This window comes from Apus apus, chromosome 8, assembly GCF_020740795.1.
Source record: "Apus apus isolate bApuApu2 chromosome 8, bApuApu2.pri.cur, whole genome shotgun sequence".
NCBI lineage: Eukaryota > Metazoa > Chordata > Aves > Apodiformes > Apodidae > Apus > Apus apus.
In genome coordinates, this window is record NC_067289.1 from 10,881,380 (window position 1) to 10,899,240 (window position 17,861).

At 39.9% G+C, this 17,861-nt stretch overlaps 1 protein-coding gene across 10 annotated transcripts in view; it reads right to left on the bottom strand.

The window, feature by feature from the left end:
• TRIP12 (thyroid hormone receptor interactor 12) overlaps positions 1 to 17,861 on the bottom strand; it is a 74,537-nt gene extending 56,676 nt beyond the window's left edge. For 4 of the 10 annotated variants that reach the window (XM_051626709.1, XM_051626708.1, XM_051626707.1 and 1 more), the window contains exon 1: positions 17,372 to 17,711. The gene's annotated coding sequence lies outside the window, so the exon portion shown is untranslated. The other 6 variants (XM_051626704.1, XM_051626706.1, XM_051626705.1 and 3 more) reach the window with 6 other exon arrangements.

Sequence of the window (17,861 nt, forward strand, 5' to 3'; positions counted from 1 at the left end):
GTTCTCCCCAAAGGAGAAGAAAAAAATCCCAAATTAAATAGCAAAACATCATGCCAGATAAAAAGGCATGCAGAGAAGACACTAACAGATTATCAGAAAACAGTATTTTCCATATAAGCTTTTTATCAAAAGTCATGCAATGTCTTTTCAAGTAATACAAAATCTGAGATCTGTGGAGATGTACAAGTATACAAAGAGAAACTTCCCATCCCTCCTTGGAACAAACTTTTCAGAGAAGAAACAGCTCTGGCCCTGTTCCTCACTGCAATCATGTATAGCTCAGAAAGCATTCTCTCCCATCCAGTTCCTCATAAACACAACCCAGTAACCTGTATTAAGGTGAAGTAGTAAGCAAAATGGGGATGTAAGGTACAGATAGCAAAGGAGTTCAGTCACTGAAGACATTATAGGCTTAGGACTGGCTCACATGTCCATTTTTACACTGGGTAACTTTACACAATACATCAGCTGTTAGCCAAAGACAATTTTTTCCAAATTGCTTGAGGAAAAAAAAAATCTTCAGCACCATGTTCTGCTTAGCTTCATTTACAATGGAAGAGTTCTTTTTTATTCAGCTACTCTGCAACCATTAGAGTAAAAGCATTTTGTAACCATTTCAAAAATGCCCCATACACATTACAAAAGGTATGGATATGCAGAGAACTTCTCAAATAACAGTAGGCCATAAATACAGTCCAGCACTTCACAGGAGTCTGAAAGAAAGAAAATCAGTAAAGGAGCAGGAGTTACCACACCTTCCACTGACTTTACAACAGACATTCATCAGAAGATTATGGCAACCTTTGGGTCTTGGTAGATTGGGAAGAAGTCAAGTTTTCCCTTACCAAGTCTCTCCACAGCTTAGACCTCACCTAGCCTCCTAGCTGAGAATGCAGCAATGTAGAAGGCTACCTTCATAGAATCAGCAAAATGAGCTGCTAAGAACTTGAAAGGATGTGACCACCAGGCTAAGGTTCTCTAGACTGCATCTATGCCTATAATTGTTTCTCTTACGCTCATAAGGAAAGAAATACTATAAGTTGTGTCAGTACTCTTTGGACTGCATTTTGGTTCACAGAAGTACACGTGTCATTCAGATTTTAGATCTTCATCCAGAAGAGAAGAAAAACAGCATTTCATTTTGTTGTCATGTTTCTTTAGAATTTAGCATTACACATCTGGAGGTCCTCAAGGCCAGGCTGGATGGGGCTTTGAGCAACCTGATCTAGCAGGAAGTGTCCCTGCCCATGCAGGGGTAGTTGGAACTAGATGATCTTTAGGTCCCTTCCAACCCTAGCCATTGTACCACTCATCTTTGGAAACCAGAAGTATTGTTAACTATTCCTCTTGTTTTTGAGACCATCAGCAATAGATTTTATTATAAAAACAATATCTTATAACATTTATCTACAAGGATAGATCACAAATAAATTGAAAGAATCTGTCCTTGTAAAAATAATAATAATAATTAAGTTGCTGTTCTCCAAATAAACCAAGTTTGATAACTTCTCATGTCACTGTTTGTACATGTCCTCACTAGTTTAATGTAAGTTTTCCATCAGTGTATGATTTGACTTGAATTCATTATCAAAACAAGGGAATGCTCTCTCAGTGGCAGAATGCCAAGACTCAACAGTTCAATAAAGTATTTTCATGTTTACAACAGCCATAGTTTGAGTCTTCAGTGCTCCATTTTTTTTTTGTTTTTTAACTCACTAAATACTCAGTGCTGTTGCATAATTCAGTCCATTCTGCAGCAGTTAATTTTTTTCAGCTCACAAATGCAAACATTATCAAAAGCATACAAACCTGAAACTTCTTAATTAATCTGCATTCAGTAAAAGAACAGTCTGATCTGAATAGCTGTGAGACAGCCAGTGACAGCTCAACTTCAGAAGAAGCCTGGAGATATTCAAGCCATCTCAGAAATATCAAAGATTTGTTATACCACTTGGAGAACAGACACATATGAACAGCAAACATCAGCTGCAGAATACTAAATCAGTTTTTTTGTCTCTTTGTTGGCAGATCTTTTTTCCCCTTTTAGCACAGCAATGAGAAACAGAAAAGCAACGAATGGGTGTGTTCAAATTTTATTCTTCTGCATGCTTGTGCCACAGAGGAAAATTTCTCTCCCAAATCAAATCCTATTGCAAGAGCTTGACTTCCACAGAAAACTTAAACTTAACTGTTACTGACAGGCTGTTAAGAGAAGTTCACACTGTGAGAGTCTCAGTGAGCAATTCTGCTACCTGGTACTAATGAAGTGTAGTTCCAACTAGTTAGCAACCATGGAAATAATACTTTTTCCCCCCGCTTTTAATTAAACAAAAGCAATGAGTACCTCCAAGGGAAAAATAACATGTTTTTCAGTAGCCAAATTCTGACCAAAACTCTGCTAACTTGCACCCAGAGTGAGCTGATGTGAATTCCTGTGTTTCTAGCACACTCCCAACAAAAGCCATCACAAGCAACAGAAGTAAAATCTCTGTCCTGCATTTTCAGCTTCTCTAGAAACCTTTGTTTAGTAGGAGCCAAAAGGCACTATCAGTGTGGTGGCTTAAGCTTTCACAAACAGCATTATAAAAAAAACAAGCTGCCTGGCAAGCTTGAAGCAGTGCCTTCAGAATAAGGGAATAAATTTGAATGAGGAGGTTTTCCCTTCTGCAAGACAACAATGAACATAAGCACAGAATCCTTCACAAAATTCAAAGCAGCAACAAGGCCAGAAATGAAGACAAGCTAGCAAGCAGGTGGTCAAGTTAAGAACAAGTAAATAGGTGTGGCAAAGTTGGGGCACGAGGCATTTATTACCAGCGAAGAAAAAAAGTCAGATGAACAACTACTGTAAATTTTAATTTAGAAGCTTCACTGCAGTATTGTCATGCAGGTGAACCAAGAAGTACCCAAGATCATCACCCACTTCAAGCCTGCCCTGCCCAATACTTGATGCCCAGCTGCCTTTGAGCTGCATAGCTCCATTTACTTCAACATTGAGTTTACATGTAAAATCTACTGCTAAAACACCAAGCCTCTTTCAAGCCCATAGACCAGATGGCGTCTTATTTGCAGTTTGCCATTTAACTGCATCTGGCACACACAGCCCGTAAGTAAAGGCAAGCGCCACAGCACTACAGGACAAATACTGATATGGTACATACACATGTCCTACCCGCAGAGCCTGTTAGACAATACATACCCCAAGTTGCAGCACAGCACGTTGCCTGAGCCCTGCCAAGTTCCTAATCAACCTCTGCCAACCTATCTTAAATCTCACAGAGACCTAGTGAGCTCAGTGGCTAGTAAAACATTGTTTCACCACCTAAAGACTAAATCAAGATAAAATAATCTCTGCAATCTGCAACTTAGGGGGAGGTGGAAACAAAAAAGAACTTTAACTAGCCATTAGAATGAAGAAATTCAGAGACCAGACTTGACAGAAGTTACTGCTGGAAGAAGAAACAAAAAACAGTTGACATGTACAAGCAGATTAGACAAGTGCCACAGATAAACCCACGATTACAGGTCTAAGGGCATTACGTAGATCTACCTTGGAAACAAGGTAAAAGGAGGAGGAGACCGAGTCTTTATTTTGATAATATTCAGCTTTAAACAAGTTTACATACAAAAACATCAAAAGTTGAGAAGCCAATTCACTCATTCTAGCATGTCTTAAAGAAAAACACTTCAAAGATTAAAAATAAATTAAAAACATAATTTATGTGTCCAGGGGGAGGGGGAATGCTCACCTGTTATCTGCTTAATCAAAATGGGTCTCAAGTTTTTACATCTTCAAAATATAATTTAGACATTTCAGAAAAATCAGGTGGATCTCAGGAGTTTTCATTTGTTTTTCTTATCACTAATATTTAGCACTGACTCAAGCCGATTTATGTGGAGGTCTCCTTTCTTAGACTGTCCCAAGGAGGTTATGCTATCCTCCTGAACAAAGACTTCTACCCAAATGCTACACAAAAAAAGTAACAGGCATAACACATAGCAATATTCCTACACCACATGATACAATCTGGGAAGTGGCTTAATTGTAGTTGTTGAGGAACAAATCCAATTAAAACAGGTTAAGTTTCCGGCTTCCTCAGCACTGGATGTGCGTATTGATCTTTAGCTATCGCAAGGATACTGCATCAACAAACAAAGGCATTAAAACACATCTAAGGTTTCTAAACTGGGTAGTGCTCAAACCAATGGCATCTTGGAATTATGTGCCACAGATGCACCTTCCCAACCAAAGAAAAATAATTTACACATTGACATTATACCTTGCAGTGATGTAATTAAGAGTGACTCCAATACACATACCAAATTACTGACAGGCACAATTAAAGACATTTACCTTGTATGAAATCATGAACTAAACTACCTATCAAATATCTGTACAGAAAAACAAAAGTTCTATGTGAAGATGAACAAAAGGAAGTCACATCCAAAGAAACACCTGTCGAACACTAAAGATTAAGCTGTCTTTAAAGCTTATTCTATTACTGATAGGATCAGGACTGGAGTGCTAAGAGCTCTGGTAACTAGAAAGAAGAACTTATACTGTAGCTTCCACAAGTGCATTTTAGGAAGGCTCCAGTCTTTATAGTAATGGGAAAAGTTGTCAAAAGCCATAGTATCAAGATTTATGGAAGAACTGAAGCAACTTTATGACACACTTCACTGATGAGACTGTCTATTCCACACATACGCACCTTTTCAGTACTTGACAAACCAAATGAGTTTGTGAGAATGAGGCATTGCACATGGAGATCATAGAGTTTGGAAATGGTAAATGAGTGTCCCAAGAACCTGAACAGAGAGCAAACTTCAATGCAGTCAAAAAAACCCACAAATTCCTCTCTTCCCTCCCATAAGTGGAAGTACCACCAGCTCTTTTTGTTTTGTACTTTACCTCACCAATGACTCTGAACATCTCTCTCACAAGCTTCCCACACACCTTCCTTGCACAAGCAACAGCTGTAACTATGCCCATATTTTCAGTAGATTAACAAGATGACACTAATAACATATTTTTCCTCAGAGTCATAGTCATGGCCAGGTTTGCCAAAGCCTGAATTCCTTGCTGATAGTCACTTCAGAGTTGGAAGAAAAGCTACTTACTTCCTGGCAAGCAGATGTTCCAATGGATGCTGCCTGAATCTGTTCAATGCCTTTTGTAACCTCCCAGATAAACTGCTGCCCTCTGATGTACTGCAAGGATTCACAGACTACCAGTAAAAGAGAACACCTATCAGAAGAACACAAAGTTTACCTTGTCACAAAAGAATAAGTAGAGCTGTAGGCTTTCCGTAGCTCGAATTTAGGATCAAAAAATCACTATTTAAGAACTAGATATTGCAATAGTTGATTTCATAAGCCTTTGTGCTTGCAGTTTGCTCTGTGACCCAGTCAGAATACTCAGCAGTTGCCTCCTAAATGGATGACCTTTTATCCTACAAAAATACTTAACCATGCCTTACAAGCAACCCTGTAACTCACGGAACACACCTATTACCTAGGATTGGAAGAAAATATGGTGAGGAAGACAGTGTTTGCATTAAGTACTTCATGTGCACAAAGGTAGAATACTTCGGAGCAAAGCTACGCATCCATCTTGCTTGCTCCTGAAATAATTTTTACAGAAGTGAAAAAAATCCCATACCATTAAGATAACACTGAATTGAAAGCAAACTTCACTTAACTCCTCTATCAGATGTCTTGCAGTTGTTTTTTTCTTTTAAAAATACATAAGATACTCAAAAAGCTTCAAAACTATTCCACATTATTCTCTTCACTATTTATTTCAAGTGATTTAGTAAAATGCACTAGCAAGGGAGACAAGACTTAAAGTGGAGAGGACAGCTTCATCCTGATGCAAGACACAACACCTTGGGAATATAGTGGCTTCACGGAGAGATTAAAGAAAGAATATGAAGTACACAGGCTTGTGAAGGAAGAGGGGAAAAAATCTGCAGGCCCAAAAACGAGTGCTGTTTTGCCCTTCTGCATGGTATCTTAACATACCAAATGCAAAATGTAGGTATGTCATGAAGGCTGCAGCCTCTCAATCCTACATCTGCTTTGCTAATCAAAGATTCTCAGATAGGAGCATGTACATCTTCATCCCATGTATGACTAATGAGCAATGAAGTGTTCTAGTAATCACAGCATCTTTACTACCTCTACTTTTCCACTTCAAGTCTCGAAAATAAATCTTTTCTCCCATCAATTATTTTCTAGCACTTCCAACCCCCATCAGCTATCAAAAGTGTTGAATTAACTATAACAACTTTGGGTCTTCTGCGCTTTTCAAGCTTTTCATGTCTGGTTTTTTTGTATTTAACGGCTTTCCTGGCAGAATAGTTTTGGGATGCAGATATTGTATACTGCAATTTGAAAATAGCCTGATCAGTCCAGCACAAACTTCTTCCACAGAATTTAAAAGTTAAATAGTTTAAAACCACTGCTCACCAAATTTGCAGTATTAAAAAATACTTTCAACTATTTCCTATTAAATGTCTATTTTGACTAATAAGAAAGTGGAGGGTATAAAGCATCTAACATTGAATTTTCAAATTAGCAGTCTGCTGTTGTAGTTTCAAACACCAAAGACAGCATATGGTATTAGCATATACTAGTATGTCAATACCGCAGAAGATACAGGGATAGAGTACAATTACTAGTTTCACTCTAACACAGGACATTTTCATGTTAGAATTCAGCATATCAAACTTCAAGATATTACCAAAAAAAGACGACTGCATCTGTACAGACTTACATACAGTTTAAAACCTGACACTTTACTATCACCAATTGTCTCCAATAAAAGCTTTCAAATTCTGCTGAAGCAACCTTAAATTAGATCAGCTTCTCTTCCACTCTCCCACCACAAACACTACTCTAGTCTACGCAAATATAAAGAATATACTTTTCATGGTATAGCTACAACTTTTACAACAATACAACTAGAGTCAGTGGTATAAAAGCTGAACACTTCTACATACTTCCATGCTTTCTGTCTCCCTGTTAGCTTTTAGCTGGCAACAAGATATTTTAGGCTAAAAGTCAGGAATTTAAAGTGCTCCAGTCAAAACTGATTCAAAAACTGTAAGGAAGAACTGTACCTTTGCTTTAAAAAATAAATATAAAACAAACTACTATTTAAAACAGATGCCATTAAGTGTTGACAGTATTTCCAGGAAGAGGCCTCTTCACAGGTCAGCCTACCTTCCTTCCCTGTGTCAGCAGTGCCACTGAATTAGTTAACTCTATGAATGTATGTAGGTAAGACATTCTCACTGAACTGGAGTTTAGCAGAAGTATTACTTGATGAGGACTATGAAACTACAGTTTACAGCCCTGCAAGTTACAAAGTTGTGTTACAGAAAACACACTATAGCAAGAACATTTTTTGTCTTAAGTGCTGCCATCTTTTAGACATATGTAGATTTAAAATACTCAGTTACTGTCAATATGCTGTCAGAGGCCCAGTGTTGAGAAAACAGTTGGAAATCACAGTTTCTGTAAGCTGTAGGTGCTCCAGCACTTCTAACGCTTGAAGGCAGGTATAATCTTAAACTTGTGATGGAATTAAATCTTGAAACCCTAATTCAGTAATGACAGGACATCAGTAGACTCCAGGAGTGAAAGACTTTTTTTTGACAGAACCCAGGACACAGGCCTACAGAAGAGAGGTAATTAATTATCTTATTTCTGTGGTTTAAAATCCAAAACTAGTTAAACAACCGGTTGCTGTTAAGTAGCATCCAAATAAAATAAATCACTGTGTAAGTTCAGCAAAAATTATTTGTTATTAAGAACAGACTACTACCTATAGAAAGCTCTATTGTCCTTACAGCCTTGCTTATTTCAACATAACTACCCAGGTGATATGGTTATCTAAAGCCAGAGCCGTTCCCTCAAAATGTTCCTGTATTTCCAAAAACTAACTTACAAGTTCCCTTTCTTCTCTTCCTGTAAGCATGCATCAAATACACAGAACATTAAACAATTCTAATGAGATATTTGCAATTCTATGAACTACAGTAATACCGAGCAGCATGAAGATCCTATTCCTCAGTACAAAACCCAAGAAGTTTTGCTATAAGCCAAGCCCTTGTCAGTTGCCATAAGCATTAGTGACTACATGTTCCAGGTTCTCGGAGTGATACTAGAGGAGAATGGGGGAGAAGTTGTGTGGATGAAGAACGAATACTTAAGATATACCATTAGAGTAACTGAGAATTCTCCACTGCTTTTGCACAAAAGATATTTGTCTGGAATACTCCACCCTGTCACAGTTGGCCTTGTATAAGAGAGACAAATTCCAGTCAGGAGAACAGAAAAGTGCTCTTACAGGATGCAAATAGTCAGGCCTGTATTATTTAGCCAGAAAATAAGAAGGTTATAAACGCTGCCTGTAAGTACCAAGGGTAAAACACCAAGAAAAGAAAATTACTTAAAATGAGAGGATTGCATTGATACAGTATAGCACACACACACAAAAATATTACAAACTTCCAGGCTGGAAATTTGATGATCCTAAATCTCACAAAACAACATGTTGAAAGAATCTCCCAGGAGGACTGAAGAATTAAAAAAGCAAGTATGAAAACAACACCAACGCATGTACTTAGCTCCTTTTTAGATGTTTGCAAGACATTTAACTCTACATCAACAGTATCAGCAGATCACATTTTCTACATCATGAGGCCTCTTTCTGAGCTTATTTCTAGGTATAAGTACTTCACTGTCCTTAGAGACAACTGACAAACACCTAGTTCTGTTGTACTAGGCCAACCACCGGAGAGATTACATGCTTAGGTTGCTCAGAACCAAGATGCTCAGGTACAAAAATTACTTTCAAGACTCAGTTCATAAAAAAGGCTAGTATCCCCACTTGGATCTTTTTGCTAAGGAAGTAACTGGAACACCATTCTTGTTATCATAGCGCTCATTCCTTCTCAGAACATTAAAAAAAAAATCAGAGATGGCACTGCAAGGAAACAAACCTGTATTATCTTGAGTTTATGAAGCTTTTCTTCAAGCTTCTATGGTACCACTAAAATTCTGTTGTGACTGAGGAAACAAAACTTGTCCCCACACTTTCTCCTGGGAAAGACAGGGCAAAGCAGAAGACAGCTCTCCACAAAGCAAGTTATTGCAGTAAGGAGAGAGTTCTAGGATTTAAAAATAAAAAAACCACAAACCATACAACCACACTTTTGGATAGGGTTATTCCATGCAGAGGTTGTTTATCCAGTTTGATCCTTCTATTGCTGTGTCACTCTGTGCCCATATGTTCACGTTTGATAGCTCCCAAATGTGTGTGCGTAGGGGGGAGGAGGGAGGAGCATGAAGGGGGGGAACATGTCAGAGTTGATACATTCAGAAAACCAAAACAGCTACTTAATTTCTTTTTTCTTAAAGAGCTCCATGTAGAACTAGCAGAAAAAAACACGGGAATGCTATGAAAGTGTTACAGAGACTTTATAACTGAGTTATTAACAACACTCAAAATAATTGATATTTCTGAACAGGTTACAGAACAGAAAGTCAAAACACTAATTTAACTCTGTCATCACTGAGATTAATTTACAAATAGAGTGACATAATAACATGGAAAATATTAAAAACATTTCTTACTTGAAGGGAAACAGCACAGATAAAAACACAACATCTGGAAGCAAGAAAGTATATCAACAAGTGCACTGTATTTTAAAAGTGACATAGTGATTATTTTGTTTGTCACTTCAGTGAAGTCCCATAGACATTTACATTTATTTTAAGCGTGCCCTCAAAAACTAACTCATTACTATACTTGTATTTACTTCAAGTTTCCAAATATACAGTTCTCAGGTTCTAGCTTACCCGAGCTCATCTGTGTACAACAACACAGTTAAGTCAGAATCTTCAGTGCCCATTCTGTTCTAACTCCAGTTTGGTTTCAACAATATGCAAAGAATCTCTAAGATACCAAAAAAAATCCCCTCCTTACTGCTGTGACCATAGTGGCCAAGTATTAAACCTTAATGAAACGCATTTAAGTGTTACAGCTCCTTCACATACTAAATTCCACAAAATTTTTCTTTCCTCTTCACAGTTAACCTGAAGAGACCTCAGTTTCCACCATCTCCGTGAAGTATTAACATTAGCAGTTTGAGGTGTGCAATGGCATTTTCCTTAACAAGACTTCTTCCAATTCTAGTTACAGTGTGCTGACAAAACTTTTGAGCAGGAGTCTTGTTGTCAAGAGTTTAGTATAAAACATGGCTATGCTATGTTCTGTTGCAAGTCTATGAATACTTGAGGTAAATGAGAAACAGGGAGTATGCAGCAGAACTATATCAACTTAAAAGTTGTCGTACAAGAAATTTGAAGAAAGTGTATTTGTGATCTTATTTTTGGCAAACAAATATATGTGTTCCTCTGCCAAGCTTTTAGTCACCGAGTAAGTGAATGAAACTAACTTATTTAATCCATAATCTTATGGTATAACACAGGCCTTCATTTTTATTACCAGTGTTTTATTGCAGAAAGCTATCTGCTAAATGAATCTGGCAGAACACTACCAGAGCAAGATACGGCAGCAGACACTGTCATTACATAAACAAGAAAAACATTGTGGAATAGGCTGTAGCTAATCTTTAAAGCACAACTTTTAACACTTTGAATCCTGGCTTGAAGTTTGCCAAAGTTATGCTGCTTCCATCACTTTCTTCAAATAAGATTCACTTGAAATGGTGTTTTCTCCAGAAATTTCCTAGTTAACTTCAAGTAGCACTTTTATGTACACCAATGGTATTCCTGCCCCTTCCATTACTTGAATACATTTATTCTGATTACTAGTGTTACTTATAGACCCACAACCTAGCCATGCATCCTCTTCTGAGGTGCTATTTGCTCAGGCTTATTCACACAGACTATGACTCTCTGTGTGCCCTTGCTCAAGATAGTGATTTCCCACCTTCCCCTCACCCCTTTATGATGGATGACTGAAACAACTGCAAAGGTCAAAACAAGTGGAATTTAACAGAAATTTCAATTCCCAGTCTGTAACTTGATACCATAACGTATCCTCAAAATAAAGAGGAAGACAACATTCACTAAGGAACGCAGAGTTCCAAGTTTGTATTCAGCTTATTAATATGTTACTTTGTTAGTTCTTAAACAGCCACATCTCATCTGTGATCAGGAGGTTCAGTTACACTGCACACACCTTCCAAGAAGGGACGTATACTGAATAAGCTAATTACACAAGGGATTTGACAGTAGACGATACAGAACATTACTGACATGGATTAAGATGCCATCTTCTAGCCCTGACATTAACCACAAAATAGACATCTACCACAGACTCATATTCCACAAAGATAAATTATATGAAGAGTTTCTCCTCACTAACTCCAGGAGTTAAAAGCATCTAATCATTATTTTGTTTTTTATTTATTATTGCTTTTTTCTTTTCTTTAGGGGTAGTGAGGGGCAAAGAAGATGGGAGGCAGCTACAGGGGATGCTGAAGTCCACCATCACTGGCTTTACTATGCATTGTTTATATCTCTCCTTTTTTGGTGCCTCAACTCATTCATATTGCTGCTAAAAAATCTATGTTTTAAGTATATAACTGTGTACTTTTTATCTCCACATTTATAAACCTGTACTTCTACTTTTACATCTAAGCAGTCTTGAACTAAGACAGGAGGTAGAGAAGACACATAAAAGTCCACAGTAGAAAGAGAAGATAATTTCTCCTACCCAGAGCAGGTAAGACAAACCATAACAAGCTCATAGCACAGGAAATAAGACAGAAGTTGGACATGGAGAAAGATGAGGGAGAGCAAAACAGCATGCATGCTTTCTAAAAGCAAAGATAATGTAAGACTAGACCTAGTTACCTTGGAGCCTAAGTATCTACCAGATGACCTACAAAGGTATGTCCCAGGCCTATTTTTCCTAATGGCTTTTCCTTTAGGAACTCCCCGTAAAAATCAATCAAATGAAAATTATTCATTACAGTTACTGCTCTGCATTAATAACTGCCATTAACCATACTTAAAACACACAACACTTGTCAGGCACAAATCTGAAGGAGATGCACATTGCTGGTATTGAGTCTACTGCCTCTCTCTTGACTAAACAGCTTTCTGAAATTTCAACACCTTTGTCCCCTAATAACACGTGTACAACAGAAAATATATTACGTTTATATTCTTTTATTTCCACCTTGACAAAAGTCTAGCAAGTAGTTGCCCTTCTTCATGCAAAGTTTACTTATTTGGATGTTACACAATAAAATTAGGGTTAGTCACACTGAAACAAAATAAACATGGAATGTAACTGGCCTTTCAGATCTCAAAAAAGTTTTCTTGTTGAAAAGGTACCAGAAACCTTAGCTTCCATTTTGAAATACCAAATTGCTCCCTACAACTCAAGGTTCACATTCCAGGCGATGACTCAGACCCTTTCAGACCTTTTTAAAATGTCAAATCTTTGCAGTTCAGTATACACACTTTATCATGGACACCCATTACAAAGGAGACCAAACCGTTCAGAAAACACTGAGAAGGTGTGATTTCCCCACTCAACAGCATTGTACTGCTACACGTGATAGAATCCTCTGGTTTACTCTCCACACATACCTTTGTAGGTTTATTGTTGCAGAGTTGTTTTCCCCCTTCTTATCACTGAAGAAGATGGAGCTATTTTATCAGTAAAGTAAGCAGTAAAAACAATTTATTCAAGCATAGAAAAAGTCCAGTAGTGACCAGGGACATGTGACCTTTTGTGGGAAACTGTTCTGTTCTTCTAGAGGTCCTTTCCAGACTGGTTTAGTACATGAAAGCAGAAGAGTTGCTTCCTTGGAACAACTGGAGGTAACTATGGCTTGAACACCACTCAAGTTCTTCTCACACATCTTTAATAATGAAGTCTGGCATTGAATCACCGTGATTAACGTTGCCGACAAACACCTAAACTTTGTTTTTTCCTATCTAGACGTCTTCACTTCAAAAGTTGACAATCTATTGCTCTTATATATGGCAGTTTTCTGCCATATCTGTACTGAGTATGTTCATGGGTCAATTCAGACTGGCAACAGTTTGTACACTGCAAGACAAGCCTTATTATACACAGCGAGAGTACACAGATTGGTTATGTGTGCTCAAACCCTGGCTGCCAGACAGAACTACAGGAGAGTATGACTGTGTATTTACACAGTTCGATTCTACCAACTTGATGAGAAAAATTTTATCAGATGGCAGGATTAGAAGAACAATTGCTCTTCAAAACTAACCTTTGAACTAAAGTAACTATCACTGGTATCTGAAAGCATTCAGTGGAAAAGTGAGTTGACTTACTGCTGTCTTTCACACTGACTGCACATTTAATATGTGTAGTTTGAAATTTTCTCTTTACAGAAGATTGCTGGACTCACATTTTAAAGTTAATAACTTTGTTAAAAACAACATCCTGAAACAAGCAACTACATAAAAGCACTCTGTCATGCTTGATCATCAGTGACAAGTCTGAAAACAGTTTTTCTCCTTGAGAAACACATTATTCCATATAAATTGGAAAAGATATCAGAAGGATGAGGAGTTAATGTGACTTTGTTTTGCAGTTACCAACTGCATAACCTGAATTAAAACTTAACTATGAAAGCTCTAAGCAAGAAGTTGGCTCATATACTGCCATAAATCTGCTATGACACTATATAGAGATTAAAATATTAAGAGCAAATTAAAAGTATTCGTCCTTCAGAAAAATAAACCCACTGACCCAAAGGTAATGTTAGCCTACAAAACAATTCAATGTGCTACCACCTTCAGAGGCAGTACTAAATTACTCTTGATGAAAGATTTCCACAATTAAGTATGTCATAAGAGACCATAAAATATTTTATGTGGAGTGTTACTAATTTGACAGGTGATGGACAGAGCACAGATCATCCAACAGGCCAGTGGGAGATCCGAGAAACATTGCCAGTTAAGTTTGTGACAATGTGATAGTACACCACATAGTAAAACTTTGGGATTTGATTATACTTTGTCACAATACTTCAGCCTCAGACAGAAGACAGACCCATTATCAGAAATGTTTTACATAATGTTTACTAATTAGCTTGCTAGAAATTAAGATTCACACAGACATTTCTGAGATCCACTTACACTGCAAATGAAGTACAAACGTGTAGGTTATTCAAACAGTAACTTTCCTACACATGCTTCAGCTTCACTTAATAAAAACAAAAGGAATTTAGGCAGGTTATCTTCCTGGATTGCCTCAAAAGTATGTAACTGTGCTCATCAGGGAGGCAAGGACCCACATAAAAATCCGTATCTTCGTTCATAACATTAAAGTCACCTATTAAATTTTTACTAACCTACTACACAAGGACTATGTAATCTGTGTTGCCTATAGCTTTTGACCTCAAATTTGGGAATTATAAGTTTTCATTACCTTTGTTTTTCTCTAGTATTTCTATTCTGGGTTTGAAGACAAACAGTCAAAGTGCAAGATAACACAGAAAATTAAAAATGAACTTGTGCATGATTCCAGACTGAGAACAACAGTTCTGATTATTCATTTACTGGGAAGATACAGGTTGTTTCCCTAATGGCCACTTTGGCCTGAACAACTTTTGCAAGCCATCAAAAGACTCCATTTTCATAAGCCTCTTACTCAACAGGTCAGCACTCCTAGTGAAGCAGATCTGCTATATTAACAAAGTAGTAATGCCACACTGTGGATGATCTACTGTTTTTCTACTAACAGCTAAGACCTGTTTAGGGTCCTACCCTATGGAGCCATTTGGAGACTGAAGAACATTCAGTCTTACAAGTTGTCAATACAGGCTTACTACTCCCATTTTTTTCAGAGAAACCCCAGGACTGAGGAAAAAAAAAATAGATTACCTGTATTTCTAGCACAACAGGATACAACAAACAATAAAGACTAAAAATACCCTTCCATTTTAAGACCAAAAATAGTGTATACAAAGAACCAAGCCACTCACAATCAGCTGTATTTTATAAATAAAGAAATCATTACAAATGAAAAAAAGTCAGTTTCTGAAAACTAGTATTGCTTGGAATATTTACTCACCAGCTACTTACTGCTTTTAAACTTCTTAGTTCAACTACTGTTAAAATATTAGCTGGAAAAACTAAAATATAATTAATATTTCAATGTCTATCAATATTCACTCAATAGGCTACCAAACAAAATTAAGGAATAGTTATTTTTCAAGTATTGCTTTCATGTTCAATATGCGTATTTTATATACATATAAAAACTAAAATACATTTAAAAGCTTTTACTGTGACCAAAAAAAAAAAACAAACCACAACCAACAAAATTTTAAAACTTCAAATCTGATTGAGCTGAAAGCAAATATCAAGAAAGCACCTGTGTACAATTATAAGTCTGGTCTTGGGGATGGGAGGGAAAAGAGAGAGAACTGAAGAGAATATAGAGAAATAATCACAGCAATGCTTGCTAGCTTTTAAAGTCTTACAAAGGAAGTATCCACAGTGAGTTTCCCTAAGAAAAGTTCGGAAAATTAGTTTAAATTTAAGTGATTAGAATTCCTCTTCTTTCTCCTTATAAAGGATGTACTTCATATTTGTCAGGTGGTAACTACTCAAGTCCTCTTTCTGACAGCCTTTAAAGCACCAAGAAGCTTAATATTCATAATACACACAATACAGAAACTGTGGGAGTTAAGCTGTTTGAGTAAAGTTTTGCACTATGGTGCCAGAACTGCTGGATCAATATTATTTATACCGAATAATGCAGAAAGAGAAACAAAAAACACTACACAACCTAATGAAGAAAAAAAAAAAGTATTTCGAATTAAAATCATTGTTGGATTGCTACACATAATAAAACCACCCTCAAAACAAACTGCACACACTCTAAAAATGTTCCCAAGTTGCATGCCAGACGTACAGAATAAATTTAGGCCAGTACCAAGCACTCATTTCTTCCCCGTGTGTAAATGCGACACAATCAGGCCTCACATGCAGGCCTCTCTCTCCAATACAGGCAGGACCTTTGTTCGATACGTCGATGTTTTTCCCCCAAAGCCCTTGACATAACTTTCCATTCTTTCCCCTATTATTTTCCGGTTCACAGTCTAGACTTTCGGACTCCCGTTCTGTGAAAAACCCCTGGCTGTCGAGAAAGCCAGTGCACCAGGCGGGGGGGGAAGGGGGAACAATAAAAAAGTTGAACAGCAGGAAGACGGGCCTACAGGTCTGGCCAGAGCCCCGGTATCGGTTTGTTTCCCAGCCCCGGAAAACCAGCACAGTTACCAGCAGGGGGGTCGGCCCCAGCACTACCAGCACCTCCAAACTTCTCCCGCCCCCACAACCTCCCCTCCACCCCCAGCCCGCCGGGGAAGGGGAAGAAGGAAGAGCCAGGCAGGAAAAGCAGAACCCAGCGTTTGATCAGCCTCCAAGTACGACGCATTATGCAAGCAAACGCGAGGACCAGGCAACTTGCTTCTCGACTGAAAGCAACAAAAAACATCGGCTCTAAGAAACGAACTGTGGAAATAGCCCCTCTTGTGGGCAGCAAGCAGCGCAACTGCCACCCGACGGGCGCCTCCATTCCATTCCCACCTTCTTCCTCCCCCGAAAAAAAACCTTGTGAAATATGGACGTCGGCCGATTATTTAGCATTTTTATCGAGCCGGGCAGGGGGGGGCGGGAGGGGGAAGAAAAAGGAGTTGCTGGTTGGTTGTTTTTTTTATTTTAGGATATTTTATAGCTTCTTCGGAAAATAATATTTAAAAAAAAAATAAAAAAATTTAAAGGAAAGAAAGAGCCATTAGGGAAAAGGGGGCCAACCGGAGGGGGGGAGGGAGAAGGCGGGGAAGGGCACACAGATCGGCACGGCAGTGTCAACACTGACACTGCCCTTTTGTATCAGCAGCCACAGAGGGCCCGGGCAGGCGAGGCGAGGCGGCAGCCCTGCCCGGCGCGAGCGTGTCCCCGGAGCGGGCTCCGGTAACTGCCAGGCCATTTTGTCAGCTCCGCTTCCAGCCCTTCCCTCCTCAACCAGGGCCCCCTCGCTCCATTACACACCTCCGGACCCCCCCACACACACTCACCAGCGCGGCGCCGTCTCGTCCCCATCTTTCCGCCGCCTCCCCCCCAGCCCCATCCGTAACAATGCTCCGGGATGGCGCTGCTCCCCTCCCCCTGCCCCGGGCCGCCGGGAAGGGCAGCTCGACTAATGCCGGGGATGACACAACAGGCCCGGCCGCTCAACACGGAGGCTGCTGAGGGGCCCAGCACCACACAGCACCACACCGCCCCACGCCCGCCTCCCCGGCGCCCCCTGAAAGAGCGGAGGGGCCCCGGGTACCTAGTTTGTCCCGATGCGGCCTCCGCAGACGCTCCGTGCCTCCCTCCTCCCGGCAGCAGCCGCCTCGCTTCCCTTCAATTATCAGCTGAACCGCAGCACCCAGCAGCGCCCCGTCCGCCGCCTCCGCCGCCGAACCCCTTCCAGCGGCGAGAGGGGGAGGCTGGCGGACTACTTTCTCCCGGCGCCGGGGCCCAGCCGGGGCTGCCGCGCCTCCCGGCCCGACCGGCGGCCCCTGCCCCGGCTGCCGCCCCCCCGGCAGCCCCCGCCGCGCCCGGCTGCGCGCCCGGCTGCGCGCCCTGCTCCCTGCGCTCGGCGGGGTCGGCGGCGGGCGGTCGGTATCCCTCCGCCGGGGTCGTCACCTCTGGGTCCTCTCGAGTGTCCCCCCGCGGGCGGGGCCGCGCCGGAGGGGCTGGAGCCGGCGGGGGAGCGGGGCTCTGCCGGCCCTGGGGACGAAGACCCTGCCCGACCGAAGGGTTACTACCGGGCGTGC